This window comes from Neophocaena asiaeorientalis, unplaced genomic scaffold (genome assembly GCF_003031525.2).
Source record: "Neophocaena asiaeorientalis asiaeorientalis breed wild unplaced genomic scaffold, Neophocaena_asiaeorientalis_V1.1 scaffold113, whole genome shotgun sequence".
Classification (NCBI taxonomy): Eukaryota; Metazoa; Chordata; class Mammalia; order Artiodactyla; family Phocoenidae; genus Neophocaena; species Neophocaena asiaeorientalis.
The window spans coordinates 4,757,848-4,776,177 of NW_020172316.1; positions in this window are offsets into that span (position 1 = coordinate 4,757,848).

Sequence of the window (18,330 nt, forward strand, 5' to 3'; positions counted from 1 at the left end):
TATGAATTTTTTAAATGCTTATTTGAATGATGTCTACATTCACATGTAAAATCATTTGCATATCGCTCAGAACACACCTGTTTTTCTTATTTTTTTACTTTTGTGATCATTTTTATACCTGCATCACATGAAAACAGTTAGTGAGCTGTCCACATTAAATTATTTTTAAAACTATTTCTCTCTCAATAGTTCCTCTTACTTATAAAGTAGCAGATAACATCAGTGCATATGTATAGTTAAAAGAAAGACATTCTGTTTATTATTCTTTGATGAAGCTTTACTAGAAATGGGTTATATTCATGTAGTTTGAAGATGAGAACAGAAAATTATAAATCTTAGAGAGACTGCAAGTATGGAGCTGGCACGTCAATGACATTTATAAAGAAGATTATCTTAAACAGCTGTCCATTAATAAGTTTCTGAGCATACTGCTTGGCAGACACATTTATAACACAGGGAAGAGCCCACGAAGGCTTTTATTTCAATTACTGTGACGATTCTCCAGGGTGACTCTTGGTGTCCAGGATGAAAGGCCATTGTAGTTAGTCAATACATTTTCTACTACTGATTTTCTCCACTAATAAGATTGAAGTACATTATTTGTTTTAGGTTTCAAGATCTTAAAAAGGGTAAAGATGTTAGACTTTACAATTAAGCAAAACCCTAAGGTACTGGGGAGGGGTGGGTCCTCTCTGTAGAAACCTGTCTTGTCAAGAGTTATTGAGCTGATGACTAATTATCTATACTGACTTGTACCAGAAGGCAACTGACCACTGCACGTTAATACTGAAAGTAAGCTTCTCAGCAAATCAGCAGATGGAAACTTCCCACAGGATTCTCAGAGCAAGGGCTTTCAGCATGTTTTGATTATTCAAGATGTCTATTCATTAATTTTGAAAAGAACACTGCAACGCCCCCCCACCCCAAATTTTTTTTCGGAAGAGTTAACTTAAAGCAACAGGAAGTAAAATGTTGATCCTGAGATCACAGGAAGAACAGTATCTGACCTACTGCTCTTTAACATACTGTTGATTTTCTTCAAAAAGGATAATAAGAAGGATATTTGCCTTTCCTTATTTATGTATTTCCTTTACACTCTGCCAGTTCACATGATTCAAAGACTTCTGTCCTAAACAAGTGATTGCCAAAGCCCAGCATTATAGAGAAAGAAAACAATTAATTGCTTGTGGATATTTGCAAATGAAGCAACTGACAAAGGATTAATTTCCAAAATTTACAAGCAGCTCATGCAGCTCAATAACAAAAAAACAAACAACCCAATCCAAAAATGGGCAGAAGACCTAAACAGACATGTCTCCAAAGAAGATATACAGACTGCCAACAAACACATGAAAGAATGCTCAACATCATTAATCATTAGAGAACTGCAAATCAAAACTACAATGAGATATCATCTCACACCGGTCAAAATGGCCATCATCAAAAAATAGATATGGGAATATATGTATATGTATAACTGATCCACTTTGTTATAAAGCACAAACTAACACGCCATTGTAAAGCAATTATACCCCAATAAAGATGTTAAAAAAAAAAAAAAAGAAACTCAGAATTCTCACACTGCATTAGTCTATCACTCCCCTACTTCTCCTCTGTACAGTAGGTGCATTTTTTGAGAAAAGTAGAGTTTGGTTTTGTAAATATGTTGATGGGGAGGAAACTACTCAAAGAAAAGCTAAAGCTCAGAAAAATACTCTTAAGATTTCTTTTTCCCAACCGCAGGGTTTAAACATCTTTTTCTCCTCTCGAAAAATAATTTTTGAATAAATTTTAAAACGTCCAAAATGGTTTATGTATTGGTCCAGTTTTATATTGTACTAGGATAACTTTTTTTTTTTTTTTTTTTTTTTTTGACATGGCTCACGGGCCCAGCCACTCCGCAGCATGTGGGATCTTCCCGGACCGGGACACGAACCCGTGTCCCCTGCATCGGCAGGCGGACTCTCAACCACTGCGCCAACAGGGAAGCCCTAGGATAACTTTTAATGTTCTTCCTAAGTTATACCATTGATATTCATCTCTCAAACAGTAGTAAACTAGTGCCAGATAAAAATTGTCACTCACCATCTGCCTCTACAAGGATTAGGTCACTAGTCACCGCAGTTGCTGACCTTCAATACACCCTGAAAGGAATTCAGGGCAGAGATCAGGAATGAGGCACTCTGTGTTCTGGGAAAACCTGGAAGAGCAGGCCTTCAGATAGTTAGATATTTTCAGGAGAAGATTTTATGAGCGCAAATTCTTGCATCTTCTCATATCTAGAAAAGCACTAAAATCATTAATGGAGACATCTATTCCTCGTGACGAGCAGCCACCTTCTTGTAGCTAGCAGTGACATTCTGCCAAAATGTGTGCTTAATTTAAAGTATCCCCCCTCACCAAAGTCATATATATACTGACCACCCCCCTCACCTCTTCAGAGCAGTTCCTCAGAGCTATCTGAGAGGCTGTCCCCAGGCTATCATCCTCATTTTGTCCCAAATGAAACTTAACTCACAACTCTCACGTTGTGTAATTATTTTCAGTCGACACTAGAAACCCTGTAAAGATAGAAGTAGTAACACACATATTGTAGCAAAACCATTTGTATCTTCTAAAATCAATCACTATGAATAAAATAATAAAATAAAATAAAATACCACTATAAAATCTTTACCCTGCCTTCAGGGAGTGTAAGTTTAGAATTAGTATTCTTAAATTATTCTATTTAAAGTGAAGACAAGATGGGTGCCTGAATACTGCCATCCAATGTCAATTGATGAATGTGGTACATAATCCCACCCTTAGAGCTGGTAGAAAATACTGATACTGACCAGGGTTCTTGGCCTTCCCCAATCAATAGAAATTGACTAAAGGCCAGACAAGAAATTCAGACAAGGCTTTATTGGGACCCCTGCTGCAGCAGGGAGGAGAGAGAACGAACAACAGGTTCCCTTGCTAGCTCACTCCCTGGCAGGTAGGGGTGGGACAAGCTTGTTCCTTATATGGGATGAGAGTAGGGGTGAGTCCAGGGGTCGGACTGGAGGGATGGCTTAGGTGTTTTGCCCACCCCTTAGGTGGTGTTCTGTGGAGGAGGCATGTGGAGTACCCTGCTTTTGCTCCCGAAACCCCGTTTTTGCTCCCGAAACCCTGTTTTTGCTCCAGGTTCTTCAGAAGGGGCAGTTGGGTTTTTTGGTCTTTTTGTGTCTTTCGGTCCAGAATTTGCCCCAAATGCACTGTGCATGCAGTTATTTTTAGTCCCATACAGTTTCTTTGTATTTTGTTGCTTGAGGAGATGTTTGTCCAAGTGCAAGCATCGCAGCACTGCAGCAAAGGGTCCCAAGTCCCAGGCCTGTCTCAATACAACCAGAATAATGAATATAAAAATTCAAGTGAACGAAAGCCATGATAAAGAGGACCTACCCTTAGCCTAAAATATGGGTTTTCTGGACATTCATTGTATTGTTAATGATTCAAACCATATATTTTGCCTCTGCCTTCTTGCATTTCTAAGACAATGCTGCTTTATTTTCAGAATGGTTACCATTTCTAACTCTATTGTTTCCCAAAATTTCTGTCACCAGGCTCCATAGAGTTCTTCTTATATGAAGCACATCACCATTAAATCTGTGTTGTCATCCTCTCAGGTACACTGCCCTGGCTCAGGAGGGTTAGGGCCCTAATGAACCGCAAAAGGCTAAGCAACCAGGAATTAATTTCATATTGTTTCCTTGGAACCCTTCCAAAAGTGATGGGTAACAGCCTTAAGAGCATCAGGAACCTATTGCATGAGAAACGAGAGTAAAGTACATTGTATAAAACAAGTATCTTTTTCAGGGAATGCAAAACGATTCCAAGTGGCGGGCAGAGACAAGACTTGAGTATACTGCTGGAACCTCTACCAGATCATCGACACTGAATTCTGAAGGAGGGTAGCTGTCTGGGGCAAATCAGCCACCATGAGTCACAGCCTGAAATTAAGTCAGGGTGAGGGTAGGATGGAGAAAGATATGACTGAAGTTGCTGTAAGCGTGTCTAGCAGAAACAAGTGCAGCTGGATCTCACACTAGCAATCATTTTATTTCCCTTTTAGTCAACTTTTAGCCCTCTGGCTCCCCTTTCCACATCCTGCTCAAAATTCATCCTGCACACACTTCCCTAGATAATCAACACCTACAACCTGCTGACAGAAAAAAAGCACAACATGAGAGTTGCGAGTTAAGTTTTATTTGGGGCAAAATGAGGACTGTAGCCTGGGAGACAACGTCTCAGGTAGGTCTGAGAAGCCTCTCTGAAGAGGTGAGGGAGGAGGTTAGTGTTACATATATGTGATCTTGGTGAAGGAAGATACATTCAATCAAGGACACATTTTGGCAGAAGGTCACTGCTAGTCACAAGGAGGTTACTGCTAGCCATGAGGAGCGGATGTCTCCATTAATGACTTTAGTGCTTTTCTAGTTACGAACATTGAGGTGCATATATCTTTTTGAATTAACAAAAACGTAAATAGTACTTACTGTACAACAAGCACTGTTCTAAACACTTCATAAATGATCTCATTTAACAACCCAGCGTGGTAGAAATCATTATTTTACAGATGAGGAAACTAAGGCAGATGGCTAGTAAGTAATCTGCCTAAAATCACATAACCAGTCAGCAGTGGTTTAGGAATTTAAATGTAGCAATTGGGCTCCAGAGTCTATACAGCAGTTTGTCAGCCATTTGAGTTTGCTATTCTATAAAATATACCCATAACCTGAATAGGTACTAAGAGAATAAAATATGTGTATATAAAAGCTACACAAATATTCCTGTTAGCTTATCATGTCTCTTGAGCCCAGAGAGAATTCTGGATATTAGAACCAGCAGTGAGAAAGAGCACAGTTACACACTGGAAAAAAACACATCTCTAGTTGAGAAAAAACGAAATTCTGGTGTAATCTCAGGTCCAGTGTCCTCTGGGATAATAGTTGCCAGAGCCAGAACTAGACACTTCAGATTTGCACAAATATAACACAAATTACTGGAAAAGATATGTTGCTAAAAGGCCCAACACATATCAACACAAAATATAATTTTCTATGTTGGAAGGTCTTGTAAATATACCCAAATGCTGACTCTCAACTATAATTGTAATAAAATAATTTATATCAATAAAGATGTGTAGAGGGCTTCCCTGGTGGCGCAGCGGTTGAGAGTCCGCCTGCCGACGCAGGGAGCGCAGGTTCGTGCCCCGGTCCGGGAAGATCCCACATGCCGCGGAGCGGCTGGGCCCGTGAGCCATGGCTGCTGGGCCTGCGCGTCCGGAGCCTGTGCTCCACAAGGGGAGAGGCCACAACAGTGAGAGGCCCGTGTACCGCAAAAAAAAAAAAAAAAGTGTAGAATGTATAACAATCAAAGTTAAAAGGAACTCATTTTCGTTTCTTAATTGATATGTCTTAATTGATAAAGCTTACATTCCATGAGGGCAGAAAAGGGGGCAGTGGGAGCAGCCTGGAAAAAGCACAAAAGGCCTGAAGGTCAAAGGAGGCGAATCCTTGAAGAACGAGGACTAAAAGTCTCTCTCATCCATGTTGCCTTTTCGTGAAAAAGAAGGTTTAAGGAGCCCTGAATAATCTAATATTTACAACGTAGGAGAAAACTATTTCCAACATTGAAACTTGGAGCCTTTTTAGATGATTATTAAACAGCATGTACTCTGTATTTGCCAAAAGGAGACTAAGAAAAGTCTTAGTCATGATATTGATTCTGCCCCAAGTTTAAAACTCCTGAGGGGAAATTTTTTTAAATAAAGAGGATGTCTGCTGCACAACAGGACTATATCTTTTTGGAATCACTAATCTAATTAAGTTTTCTTTGCATTTTGGGCTTAAAGATAGACTTTTAGAATGAAACAAAAAGAAAGTCTTCTAAAAACCAAGGAATCAGTAAAACTTCAGTTATATTTTCTAGGCATCATTTGGCTTTTAAAATCCTGATAAACTTCCCTTGAAAAATAAAGCATTTCCTCTTGTCTAGACAACATAGCCTGCTTTCTTTTCAGATAGGGCACTTGGGACCCCGGGCTCTGCCTCTTTTCACTCACACCATCTATGATTCCACATAAACCAGGGCTGTGTGGTCCTTCCATACCCCAAATAGAAAACCCTGCAAGGTGGTGCTTCCTATCATTCTTGGGCCACTGCCTTCAGCAAATTCTGTCTAGAAAAGCATTTGTTCCTGTTTTTTTGTGTTTTTTGTGTTTTTTTCACTTACCTTGTGAGGTCTCATGCCCGTGACATCTGACAGCGGCTTTGGGTGTAGGCAAACTCAAAAAGAGAATGCAGCAAGCAGTGGTTAGGGAGGTGAGTTTCTGTGAGTCAGAAAGGTTGAGTAATCTAACACAGAGCATGTTAAGTTCAGGTCAGCCTTGAATACTAAATCTGAGAAGTCAGTGGTAGTGCTAGTGTGACAGCAGGCAGCTAAATGTTTCCACTATATCCACAGATGGAGTAGTGAAACGCTTCGAATGCTGAATTTTCTTTAACTACCGAATTCTGCCTTTTAAAAATATTGCTTCCAACTTACAAAGACTCTTATAAGACTGCATTTTTGGGAAAGGGGAGCCTTCTTCCTTTAAGGTATATTATTCAGGAACCTCTATATGCATCCCAATGCATTGCTGTTGTACCTTGTAAGTAACTCCAGGAAAGTATCCAGCTTGTATTTCTTTTCATTGCTCACAATACTAGCACGACGTGTTCCCAGCAGTTGAAGGTATGCATGCATATATCATTTGCTTGTCTGTTCACCCATTCATCCATTTATTCATTCATCTAATTTATTAGACATATATTGAGCTTCTCTTCTTTACACCTTGAGGATATAACCACAAATAAGACATAGTCCCTGTCCTCAATGAATTCATAAATCTAGTTGGGAAAAGAAAACTGAGTAAATAACTGTGAATACCATGTGAGAGAGAGGATAATAGGAATTTGTATAGAATACATTGGGCCCCAAACAGGGAGATGAGCACTCTAACTGGGACGGAAGAACTGATCAAAGGAGATTTTTTAATGGTTGTGAAGAGTATTACATGGGTATTTTCCATGAAAGGAAATGCATTCCCAGCCAGGGGTCTAGCTTATGCAAAGATCTAGAGACACAAAATAGTACAGCAGCTGGTTCTAATATATTGACGGAGGATAGAGGACCATGAGAAGGGATGAGATAGATATTAACAAGATGATTTTTAACGGCAGGAGGCATTTCTCTCACAGAACAAAAATAAATGGCAAGCATATCCATGTAATACTTGGGAAATCTTGGTTAGGTGGGTCACTTTAAAGAAAAATGTTAATGAAATGTATTGAGGAGCTCTCAATAATAGAGCCCATGCCAGAAAAAAAGATAGATGCTAATGGATTTTCATAGCAGTGAACGTTCTAAGTGCTACCACATGAAGCAGAAAGTTTCTTCAAAAGGGATTAGTATTTCATAATCTATTTCCATTTTATTTTCATTTATCATAAAGATTTAGATCTAAGAGAAAATTACAGCATCTATAACAGTGTCTGGCACATAGTAAGCACTCAATAAATATGTGTTGATAGAAGTCCCACATAAGGCTGCATTTGGCAAACAAAGAAATGCTTCGGGTACTGACCCTGACTCTTCAACCTGTAACTGCTACTGCTTTTTTGGTAACTCGAGTTGCATTCACTAGGTCTCTTTTTAGTCCCTACTCCTAACTAAGCTTTCCTCTCTCCCACACAGAGCTGGAGATACTTGAATATGTTGTCACAGGGGTGTCTGGGCAGATTTGAAGGGTGTAGTCATCAAGCTATTGGCCTCGCACCTGCAAATCAAAGGAGCAGAGTTGCAGTTGCCACCGTCAGTAGCAATTCAAAACGCACAAATCAAAAAGGGAAAAGCAAGAGCTGCAGGAACTGCCACAATAAAGAAGCAGAGACCCATTTCCTCTGTGTTCTCTCTACTCTCTGCTATTTGGGTGCACATGGCGAGTAGGTGGGGTGGTGATGACAGTGAAGGGAGTGCAGCAGAGAAGGAAGTAGTTAATGAACAAGTCTGCTTAACAGAGGGAGTCGAAGGTAGCGGTACAGAATCTCGGGGCCAGACCCAGATACTGTTTACGGAAATGCCTCTCTAGACTCACTCCTCCACTTAGCTCACCACTTCTGGGGTGCTGCCCGCCACTCCTGCTTCCTCCTGGACCTTTTGAGAATCCCTTTCCTGATACTCCCTTCACTTTCTGTTCTGCAACCACCCCACTTACTCTCTTTTCAGCAAAATGAATCAAAGCCTCAGAAACTATGAGCTGGATAGGTCTTTAGAGACCATCAGACTCAAGCGCCTCATTTCACATTTGAAGAAACATTAGACAGGAAAAGTCTAGCTTCTCATTCAAAACCCTGTCTCTGGTGTGTAGCAGAGATGAACTCTGTCTTCCGACAATCTCCCCTTCCCACCACCCCACACCAAGTCCAAGGCTATTCTACCATATCAGGTTGTCACTGCCCCTAATCAACTGGTTAGCGGATGATTACAGCAGCACATGATAAACATGGACTCTCTTCTGTCTCATTAACCCCTTTCAACAGATCACCAATTGAGATTGAATCCTTCTTCTCCCGTGCTCCGTTCTTTTGTTCCATCTTCATCCTCTCAAACACATACTTTTAAGCCCCAGCCTCACCTGTCCTGCCCTTCCGTGAATTCATCTATCTCAATTCCACTACAGTGCTCTTTCCTTCGGAACTCACGGCACCTCTCATCTGAACTCTTTATTTTGCAAGCATGTTTATCCTTTCTTGATTAAGCCCTTGAACTGCTACTTGACAAGTAGCTTGTATCTTTTCTTCTTACCTAGAAGATAATCTTCCTGAGCATAGAAACCACATTTGTTTCTGTATTTACCCATCAACTAGGATTGTGCTGTGCACAGGATGGAAATGTAAGAAATAGCTGCACAATGAATAGACCCTGGATGCTTTAATAAAAGGAAGGTTGTAATGGAAGACAAACATTTCTTGGCGTGAGGCCCTTGAATACCCTGCAAATCTTGCTGTATAGTGAGCTTCCATATACCAACAAGAAAAGTGGGCCAGGCAAAGGCATGAAGATTCTTTGGTCCTAACTTGTGTTTAAGAATTAGATGAAGAGGGAGGAGAAAGACTTGTTATTCAGTTTATAGAAATTAGAAGAATATGCCTAACTTGCTGATCTAGAAAGTTCTATCCAGGTCTTACATTCTAAGTGCTACAATCCATGCTGACAGTTGGAATTTGGAACACAGATTTACAGTGTTCTTCAACGTGTTTCCCTGGAATCACACTGCAAATCTAGCAATTAACTTCACCCTTCAGTCCCTTCCTTGACGAACTTCTGCCTTATTCCTGAGAAAATATGGGAGGATATGATCTCATCTATGGGTTTTTGGTTTGTTTGTTTGCTTTATGTCAAGCCTGAAGGTCCAAATGCAAATTTATTCCCAGAAATTAATTTGGAACTCCGAATGTCTTTCCCTTATTAACAATATAATACATGAAAAGTAGAGGCTAAAACACAATTAGTTCTATGGTTGAGATACAGCACAGGTAAAATAAATTTCACAAGTCAGACTGAGGACATATCTACCGACTTTTCAGTTTTATATACAGAAATTTGCATATAAAGTTCTAGAATACTGAATTACAGATAAACACTTGGAACAAAATCGTTTCATACATTGGGGACTGTTTCAGCTAAATTTTATCTAGCACACTCGATATCTTGAACTTATTCAATTTTCTAAATTGAATATGGTATACATCAGAGTATATCTACAGTCTTTCCTTGCCTGTTCCCATAAGAAGGGACAGAGCTGAGCACCTAATCAATTTTCATTTCTTTGCAAAATCTGCTTATTTCCTTAGGAAGAAATCAACAACCAGATGGCACTTAATACATGTTACTGCTCAGGACAAACTTCACTTCTATATGTGAAAAATTTAAACCTTAAAGTGTCCCCTATAATTTAAGCTTTAGTTATTTATATTCATTTTGAATTCAAGCAAAACTCTCTCACTTAGTTCAGTTCTATTTAAACTAAATTATTTCAAATGAGAAAAAAATAACAGAATTTTTAATAGTTTAATATCTTGCTCTTACCTAGAATTGTAGCTTATCTAAAAGAAAAAAAAAGGCTGGTATATATCTTACATACCTCTCTATATAAAAGTACAAAAAATAAACATTTTATTTTAATTCAACAAACTACTATGCATCAGTTATATGTAGGAACATGTACCACTCTAAAGGCAATCAGCTGAGTTTGAAATAAACCTTCTCTGCTCTCCGTGAACTTTCATCACTTGCTAGGGTATCTCTGATGTCTTTATCCACATTACTCAGATGGAATCTTAGCAAAAATTGGACTCAACTCTTTAGTGCAAAATTTCTAAGAAGCATTATAGTAGTGGCATGGCATAGAAAAAAAGAGCTCTGTGTTTGGAGTGAGACAGCTATGGATTTGAACGCTGGCTCTGCCTCCTAGTAGCTGTGTGATTTGGAGCAAGTTAATTAACCTAAGCCACAATGTCTTCATCTGTAAAATAATGCCTACATCAGGGACCCACGTTCAGCCAGCTCACAGAGGTACTGCCACACTGGTTAATAAAGAGTTGAAGCACCTCCACACATTGACAAATAGCTGCTGCCTCAATCCCGCTCTACTCCAGGATCCTCTGGACCTCCCCAAATTTAGGAACCAAAGGGTCAATACCTCGCCAGGCAGGGAGGCTTCTGGGATTCTACTCTACTCCCAGGGCTATCATTCTGATTGGTCAGTGCCCTTGTTCTACTGTCTGTTAAACATAAAGTAATAAACTTAAAACGTCTCACACAGATATTCTTAGGATTTAGTGAGATAGCATTTAGCCTAGCATTGAGCAGGAATGTGTGTTCTATATTGTAAACTGTCCTCTCTGTGTTCAATCTCACAGGGCTGAATGTGTCTGCTGTGGCTTATCAAGAAAATCTCTCGCTTCAGAAGATCATAGAAGATTCTACCCCCAGATTATCTCCTCCTTTCTTTGATGGCTGGCAATTCTGACGACATGTCTTTAGTATAAACGTATTTAGCAATCTTAAAATGCAGGGAAAATGAAAGATTTCTAAACTACATCAAAATGTGTTAGCAGACTGATTTTGAATTACAAAATGACTTGATTTTTTACTTTCATACCAATTCATTAAATTAATGAAAGTCGGTACGTTGTTTCTATGTTTTGTATAGTTTGTTCGACATTGTATAATCATAAACGCACACAAAATTAAGGAGAGAAAAAAGGTTTGTGATTTCATTTAACTATGTAGTATGAATCCAAATTGTAATTTGTTTCAGGCAAAGAATGATTCAACTCTCAAAAGAAATCGGAAAATACATTTCTTTTCTCCAACTTTATGATTAAAGAAAATGGCTAATTCAGAAAAACCAAAATCCAAGAACCATATAAATCTTTGACTTTGAAAGACCAAGAGTAAAGAAAGTAAATAGATGCATTGCAAAGAGGTTTGTTTCTTTCCCTGATTTGCTGCTCATCCCTTTTAGTGGGGAACGATAATATGAGTACACATCCCTATGTATTTCTACCCAAAGCTGACCTGCGTGCATGGATCTGAAGCATTTCTGCTCCCCTCTATTCCTGTTGGCCTGCTATGGCATAATTAGCGTAGGATATTAGGGCAGAGAGCGGGTAGCTCGCCAATCAGATTTAGTATTGAAACAGTGGGTGTTGCCACTTATAGCCATTTCTGACAGTACCGTTAGGAATTAAATCATGGCATTAGCTGAGCACTATTTGGCTGTGGAAACCTAGTAGGTCATCACTTTATGCCCTCCTCTCCAGACAAGTGGCAGGTGGAGGCATGCTAGTCCCTGCTAATGCCACGAGCTGGAGGCTGTGGCCAGTAGATGAGAGTTTACAGGGTTTTGTTTTTTTTTTTAATTCATCAGGCCATATGCTGCCAGGCTCTCATGCGAATAGACAAAATTACAAATAATAAAAAAGAACCAACCATTTTAGTGGTTGGCTGTTTTGTGTCACCATTGCTATCGATGTGAGGCTGGTTAATGAAAGAGGAGTCTTGGACTCCCAGTGACATCAACCTAAAGGGACGGATACTTCAAAATCCAAGCTTCATTCAGACCATGTTAAACCCCTGCCCTAGGGTGACTCAGCGCCAGTGTCTATTTGGCTGAAAGCAGGGGAGTCTGGCCTTCCAGCTGGCCTAGAGATTGGGCAAGCTTCTCTAATGCTCCCTGCATCTGAGGCCCATTGTCCGCTGATGTGAGAACAGAGAAAAGGTTAAGTTTCATTTAGGTTGGGTTAAGTTGGGGCTCATGGGTTTATCAGATTCAGGCACACTTAGAATAAGCAGCTTCAGAAAGAAAAAGAGATTAGTCAAGGTAATTTTCTGTTTTAAAATTACGAGAAAAGTAGCATTTGTAGGCTATATGGAAATCCCTAACTTTTTAATATCAAAGACTGCAATAAAAATCTCTCCAAGAAGATCTTAAATTCTTCCTCTGAAATACTTGCATCTAAAATTAAAATGTTGCTAAACTTCTGTATAATTTCTGCTATTTCTATATTCATAATTATTACCAAGTTTCCAGTCTGTACAAATGGAGAATTTCACACCCTGGAGAGCATTCACACATTTATTTCCCATTTTAAGGCAGTAAACTCCTAACTAAAAAGTGAAGTAGACTGACTCTGAATTCATATCTATAAGTATATATTTTAAATGATTCCATTTTAGAAATGTTGTGCTTAACGTTCATTTTCGCCTCTATCGGGTCACTTTGAAGCCATAATTTGCACCTTCTTAAAGACTATTCAAAACCAGTCGTACTCAGTTAATATGCAATGTGTTGCAGTTCAAGAATTGTCAAAATAAAAGTATCGTGGGAATATATACACATGCATGTGTGATACTGAAAGAAGTTTATTATGAGAGTCTCTTGCTCAACTCTTGCTACACAGCAAGGATATTCTGAAGAGTGTTTTGCCCATCGGGGCCAAGGCACAACAAATGTCTTGCAGGAAAGCAAAGGCGAATAATTTTCTTTCCTGTTTTCCTTATCATGTTACCATAACCTGTGTTCCTCAGCGTGTCACTGGGTTTACTTTTACCTCCTGGATAATTTGTAATCTAAAGTATTCTTATGAAACACACATGAGCTTAATTTTACTGTCAGGAATAGTTCCTAGATCCATGGGCAGGGGCAAGGGAATCATAATAGAAGGTTGCAAACGTTTGTCTCCAACAAACTGTCATTAATACACTCTACCAAAATGTGACAGCTTTTCAATGAAGAAAAATTGTTAGTTTATAGATAAAAGTAACATTGTTAAAAAAAACTATTCCATATTGTCTATAAACAATAAGGACAATGAAAGATAATGTCTCCTTTAACTGTTCAAAAGAGAGTCATTACAGAGTCCTATAACAGGGAATAACAGACACTACTGTCACTGATATTCACAGTCCTGCGTTACAAATCAACTTGAATTCTTTTTTTCTAATTTGAAAGGGTTTACTTCATGGGGAGTCAAGGTCCAAGGTGTAACATCTTACAAAGAAGGGTTTACCTTTCCAATGAATTTAAAGCTGAGAAAATAGCTCCCCGATTGACCTTAACTTGAACGTATGTTGAAGTAAAGAGTAATTCAGCCAGTTCATAAGGGATAAATGACAAGATTTTCAAACATTTTCATGTTAAGGGAAACTACATAAGTGAGGAAGAAGTGGTAATGTTCTAATATCTTGGTAGGAAATTTCAAGATGTATTACTTTTCACAGTGAATTCTGAAATTTACAATTCACATTTAATGGTGATAAAAATTCTTCTCTCACATGGAAATGCATGCCCCTTATGGACAAATTTATTTTGCAAAGTAAAATAATTGCAAAAATGTACCTAGAGTTACTATACACTCAAGTACGACAACTAATCATAAATTTTAGGAACAAAGTGACTAATCAAATTTAGTTTTAAAAAACCAAGCACATAAACAACTTACTGATGAAAATCCCACTCTTGATTAGCTAAAGTAATAAGGCCATAAATAAATAAAATACAGATGGTTCTCATGTATAGAAAGCAAAACATTTAACCATATCCTCTAGTGATTCTTTTACATAAATAGCAGATTCAACCACAACTTCATCCCACTGAACTCCGAGTGAAATTATTTTAAAGAATAAGGAGGCTGCACTCTGGAAACGGCTGAATTCATGAACTCATTTATTCATCCATTCAACAAATATTTTTGCCAGGCACTCACTCTTCTAGGCACTGGGCATCTATCTGTGATCAAGATAATCTCTAACCTCATGGAGAGGCAAATCCTAAACAAGAAAGTAAACAAATAAACAAGATAAATAGAGACTGTGGTAAGAGCTACAAAGAAAATGAAGAGGTAATATAATCAAGAAAAACTGAGAAGAGCTACTTCAAATAGCTGAAGACAATTCTCTTCCTGGTGTGAAAAGTATAATATCATTTACTTATGTCATACTCAAAGACACACAAATCAAAGAGTCAAATCTTTGCAGAGCTAAAAAGGGCCTTAGAGATCATTCAACATTATTCCCTCATTTCATAGGATGAAACTAAAGTTCAGGTGGGTTAAGTGGCTTACTCAATGTCCTATAGCTTTAGCTGAACAATTAGCTTTCATTGTTAAAGAGTGAAGGGAAAAGCCCTGTTGGTATTTACTTATTTACTAATTATTCTATGTTGGTGAGACGTACATCTAAATGGCATCACTAAATCTGGTTATCAATCTAGTTACAATGGGAAGAAACTATATAAATAATGATCTTCATCTAATTAGATTGTTTTATAACTGTTATGCAGTACACAGGCCTGAATATCTGATATCAAGTTTTCACTTTTATTCCTTCATACCAATTTTTCTTTCCAGAATGATCTAAGGAGACTGTATTCCTTGGATACTAGATACATAGGCAGATGCATAGCAAACAATAGCAACAACACGCTTTCCCGAACTTTGTAAGAAAGAGCATCACAATATTAAAAATCTATGAGTAGGGCTTCCCTGGTGGCGCAGTGGTTGAGAGTCCGCCTGCCGATGCAGGGGACATGGGTTCGTGCCCCGGTCTGGGAAGATCCCACATGCCGCAGAGCGGCTGGGCCCATGAGCCATGGCCGCTGAGTCTGTGCTCCGCAATGGGAGAGGCCACAACAGTGAGAGGCCCGCGTACCGCAAAAAAAAAAAAAAAAAAAAAATCTATGAGTAGATCAGATCTTAAATCTTATTTAATAATTGTAGTGGTAGTAGTAGTAATAATAGAGGGATAATGCCATCAAACACCAATAAAGCATTTTATCATTAGTTCCATAATCTAATTTGACACTCAAACAAATGAAAATGTCGTAAGTTGAATGGATATTATAATTCTTCTAGAGGTGATAAAGTGAGATTCAGAGAGGATAAGTGACTTGCCCAAGGTCATATAGCCAGCAAGTATCAAAAAGAACTGAAACCGAAGCTTCTCGACCCAAACTTTGTGCGCTTGCACTAGAATACCTATCCCCTCACAAACATGCATCACAAAATCATTGGGTACTTAACACAATGCCAAGATCCAAGGCAGAAAAAAAGACATGGTCTTTGCCACTCAGCAGCTCACAGTGTAAATGTACACACACACACACACACACTGAAATGGATCAACTTGCTTGAAGAATGAAAGAAGCAATGGTCCTCAGCAGCCAGTGACTCGCTCACAAATATTTTTTTTCCTATAAAATGTCCCATTAGTACATTCTCAGGCGTGAAGGTATTAATAGTTCCCAAGCTAGCTATCTGCTAGCTTGTCTTCTCGCTTTCAAAGGGCCACATGAAAGAACATACCAAAGAAGCACATGTGAGCAATTATAACAGACTAATTTGCTTCCATCATTAACCTAAATGCAGTATATTTAAACTATAATGGACAAACAGAGGCAGCATGAGCTAGAGAAGCGCCCCAGGCATCAAAATGTTTTCATTAACTAGGAAATTTGTCCCACCAGGCTAAAGAAATCCACTATAGAAAGATCGATTATTCCATCATCTTGTGGCCAATATGGCTATTATGCGAGTCCAGCTCAGTACAACATCTCTAACTGCAGATGAACTAGCCGTTGGGATTGCCAATTGCTCGCTCAGAGACTTGCATGTAAAGCTCTAAAATGGCCCATTACATTAGGTGGTTCGGAGGCATTTCATGATCCTGACTTCTAGAACAAGCATAGGTAATGAGGCTGACAGAGCCCATTATTTTTACACTCAAGTACATCACATTAAATTAACAGAGGCCACACGATGTGTGACATTTTTTCCACTGATAATCATGTATGTGGTGCCACTTGCGCTACCACATTTTTCTTTCACGGGCTGAACTCCAATAGCCGGTCACCATGCAGCAATTCTGTCAGCACCCAGTTTTCTTTTTTGTTTTGTTTTGATTTTTTCTTAACTGGGAAAGTTATTTTGAGTCATTCTCACTGGTGGGACTCTGACGTAGTCGGAAAAAATTTGAGATAAAATAAAATGTTAGCATGAAGAGAGACAAAATATAAAACTAATACTGGGCCAAATGATGCCCAATATAGATGGGAAAAAAATATGGCCTTACTGTGTCTGTTAGGAAATAATTTTTGACTATACGCTCAGATTTTCAGAAATGGTATTTGCTGATCCTAGTGAATTTTCTCATAAAATGCGGCTATCCTTTGAGGAAATGAAGAAAATATTCTCACCTGCTCTGTACTTTCCAATGATATAATGTGATGCTTTATAGATTCTAATTCTCATACATAAAAAAATCAAACTGAGAATTTCTATTTTCAGTAATGATGGAAATAGTGCACTTGTATCTATAATGTGGCTCTCATTACAGAAATAAACTTTGAAAATGATTGCTAAAATCAAGTAATTCATAAGCATTAAATCTGACTGCAGAACAGTGAAACCTATTTGGGACAAACACACTGAAACACAGATATTCAAAAGTGTGCTTCCATCACAGTCTCTTTGAAAGGAACTGTAAAGCTTTGCTGCTGCCATGTGGAACTAAGGCGAGAATTTAATACAAATGTGTAAAAGTGTTCTTATTTCATAGTTACATGGTCTTTCTTTTTTTCCTTTATTCTTTCCTTCCTTTCATCCATCCTTCCTTCCATCTTTCTTTTGACCTAAGGTAGTTTACTAGAAATTGACCACCTGGCTCATTTATAACATATAGCTCCAGACGACTTTCATAAGTAAAATATCAAATCTACCCTTAAATGCTGAAGATTTGCCACCAGCAAAATATTCATCTGTGTGTACATAACTCATCTTTGTAATGCAACGTCTTCACCCATGAAACTAAAGTTATGAGAAGTATTATCCTTGAAACACTGTACATTTACAAATGCTCAGTACACCTACTATTTCATTTGACGAGGGGATATTTCTGTGGCTCTGTTGAAAAGGTTCATCCCAAAACAGGTTTGTCTAAATTATTAAAAAAAAATTATCACTTTGAAAATATCATTTCAAATGGTTAGATCAATTAATCTCAGTCTGCAACAAAAATTTCACCAATGGACCCCATCTCCAGCTAGAAAACTCTTCTTCCATACCCTTGCATCATCACTCTCACATCTCCAGCTTCCCATACTTACTGATAAAGAAAAAAATCCTGGACTTATCCAACAAGTTGTCTTGAGACACTCTCTTCAGAGAAAAGAATAACTTCTAACAATTGTGCTGATACATTGGAAACATCAGCCTTGAAAACGTTCACATGGTGTTCTCTGAGCTTTGTAAGGTAAACGTTGTCCGGGACACTGCTCTGGGCTCTGTGTCTCACTGATTAAGTCTGTCAGTTACTGGAAAGCTGCAGGCTTCTCCCTGTCAGCTCAGGTTTATGTGCAGATAAGTCATGTGTGTAAAGCACACTGGATGCCACACTAACAGATGCCCATAAAACATGAGATATGGATGTTGGTTTTTTTTGGTTATTTTTTAATCTTTCTTTTGGATGGATGTCATTTTTAAAGCCTCTCAGAAATGAAGTCATTTGCAGAAGCAGTCTTAAGGGCCTAATAAGCCAATGTAAATTTTTTACGATTGTCACAGGATTAATTGGGTTACACAGAATTGCCCCCACCCCAAATGCTTTCAAACTTGAGAATGGAAGCATCCCTGCGTAGAGGATGGACCTCACAAGAGGACAGAAACCACTTGACAAGAGTGTGATTCAAAAAGATGCACTTGAGAA